The 2,841-nt window shown below is 45.1% G+C and overlaps 1 pseudogene; it reads right to left on the bottom strand.

The window, feature by feature from the left end:
- Positions 1–372: 372 nt before the first annotated feature.
- Positions 373–498, bottom strand: LOC145242659 (U2 spliceosomal RNA; annotated as a pseudogene).
- Positions 499–2,841: the final 2,343 nt, after the last annotated feature.

Genomic DNA, 2,841 nt, shown 5'->3' with positions numbered 1-2,841 from the left:
TTACTTAACAATGAAAAGTTTAAAGGAAAGCTTCTTACTCTTCTGTTTCACTATTTAAGCACACAAGGCAAGAGCGATAAAAGGAGATAACAAGGCCGATAGCCATTAGTCGCGTGCTCTCATGTAATGAATGAATGCGTGAATGTAGGATTGACATGACATTCTTAAAGATAAACTAAAATGACCGAAAATGGGCTGAAATGACTTAAATAAATAACAAGTAAATGACTTAGAATGACTTTAATGAACATAAGGATGAATTAGATGACCTTAAGAATGACTTGAATGCTTAAAAATATAACTGGAATCCTTCAAAAACAACTTGAATGATCTGGAGAATGACTTGAAAGGCTTTGAGACTGACTGGTTTTAAAGAGGTGATCATCTTACATTAAATTAATACAGAAAAGTGATCCCCCACTTTATATCACAATAAGTAGAGTATGTGGTAAGAACAGATACTGCACTTTGATCTTTGCCAAAAGGCCAAGAAAATGGTTATTTATTTGCTCCCTCACCGAGCAAATAAGGCACAAGGCCGATTTTTAATGCGAGGAGTGAAGAGGAAATGGGGACCAACTCCTCGCAGAGTATGGGAGCTGGATAGTGACAATTGGTATGAAGAGTTGCCTACATTGACCAAGGCCTTGTATGTGGGCCTGCCCCCACATATGGTCTTTGCTTGCAGTATCTGCCGGAGCAGATGGTATTTATTTGCTCCCCCACCGAGCAAATTAGGCACAAGGCCGATTTTTAATGTGAGGAGTGAAGGGTAAATAGGGACCAACTCCCCGGGGAGTAGGGGAGCTGGTTTGTGACAATTGGTATGAAGGGTTACCCCTACATTGACCAAGGTCTTATATGTGGGGTCGCCCCCACATATGGTCTTTGCTTGCAGTATCTGCCGGAACAGATACTACACTTTGATCTTGTTTATATATTTTATTGAGAAAGAAAAAATTGAACATAAAAAACGTACAAAAAATTCAATTCAACAAAATTAGGCACAAGGCCCCACAAGAAATTGGGAGGGGGAGGGTACAGGGTCTTTTTGACTATGTAACAGATGAGACTTTGAAGTCTTACTCTTGACTGGCAACATTTACCAAAATACCTCAATCACTCTGTGGATCCTAATCTAACTAATAACCTCAGCGTTCAATGTAAAATTTAACTATGTACAATTTGTATATTCATTTCTGTATGTTGTGTGTTCATTTTTGTGTGTGTGTGTGTGTGTGTGTATGTGTGAGAAAATAAAGTTCGATTTCATTAGAAAGAGTTCTTGAATTAATTGGCATAAAATGTTCGTGGAGTGGGAAAAAACTAATGAAAATGTTCATTTCAAAAATAAGGAAAAAACTACTCATGTGTTGTTAGAATAGTACAGGGGGGTCTTACTATGTGGCTAGATCCCCCACTGTTTTCCGGGGAACCGAAAACAAGCAGAGCATCCCTAATGGGGTTTGGGGAAGTCGCCTTAATGGAGGTGGGAGAAAATAAAGCAACGGATGGAGGGGGTAGGAAGGTGACCTCTGAGTAGGGGGATGACCAGGGGCATCAGAAAATAAAGATGAGGAGCAGGGGGGTTGGGCAGACTCAGAGGTTCTCTAATACCAAAAAATAAAATCAGGAACAGGATCTCATTTGTACCACCAGTCAAGAGTTACTTTACTGAACTTATAATGCTAACCTAGGCGGGATGGGTTCCGTAGGACCCAGCACCGCCCATGCCATGCCTAAGGAGGGAACACGTATTGAAACTTGGCTCCTCGACGGATGCACAAACTAGTGCTGTGCACCCACCTCTTGTAAAATTCCACTCTAGGCAACCTCTTCCAATCGCATCTGATCTTTACTTTAAGCAAATGTTTAAAGTAAACGATCAGATCCCGATCAGGAACAGATGTCCCTTCGCGGACCAACTTGAGGCGCGTGATCCAAATGGTCATGCGCGCTACTGCTAGGATCGCCAGGAAAACCAAACTTTCCTCCCTGGGGAACGGCGGCTCCATGTTGTACACAAAAGTTCCTACGTCGAGATCGAGCAGACACTCGGTCTCGATGCGAGCTGTTACCCCCTCGACGTACTTTAATAGGGGCTGTATCCGGCTGCAACTAAAAAACGCGTGCTCAATTGTTTCGGGCTCGCGTTCGTCACAGCACGGACAGAAGCGCCTGGTATGTTCTTTATACCGGAAAAGTTCGTCGAAGAGGGGCAGCGCATTTCGGACCAGTCGCCAAGTCAGGGAGAATTCCGAGTTATTCAGAATCTCCCGTCCCGGCGCCCAACACCATTGAGAACGGACAACCTCCATCGACCATCCCATCCGCCTACAACGTGGATCCTTCGCGGTCCCCTCCACTAAATCCCGATACAGTTTCTTCCTTGGCTGATCGAGGACATTGGTCCCCGGCAAAGCTCTAAGAGCGGTCCGGCATTCGGAGAAGAACTTGGACTCCCCCTTCGGTCTACGACGACCTTCTACTGAAGGGTTGGGTTTGAGATTGGGAAACGAGTTCTCAACCACAGGGACCCAAGGAGCGTCTCCTTCAAGCGAACGACCCAGGAAAGCCAATCTCTCGGCGTTTCTATGACACAAGAGACTGGGCTGACCCAGGCCTCCCTCGCTCGGACTTTGAACACAGACCTCTCTGCAGACATAATGCTTACCCTCGTTCCACAAAAGTGAATCGAGGCGCCCTTGTAAGCGGGTTAGTCGTTCTGCAGGGAGAGGAAGTACAGACAAACGGTAAAGGATGAGCGGAAAGACGTGTGTAGCACACGCCTCCGCCCGACCCTTCAAGGACAATTTCCTTCCAATCCAAGTCTTTACTGAC

Source organism: Euprymna scolopes, chromosome 2 (assembly GCF_053919585.1).
Source record: "Euprymna scolopes isolate OS-2025 chromosome 2, ASM5391958v1, whole genome shotgun sequence".
Classification (NCBI taxonomy): domain Eukaryota; kingdom Metazoa; phylum Mollusca; class Cephalopoda; order Sepiida; family Sepiolidae; genus Euprymna; species Euprymna scolopes.
This window is presented reverse-complemented; position numbering and strand designations above follow the sequence as displayed.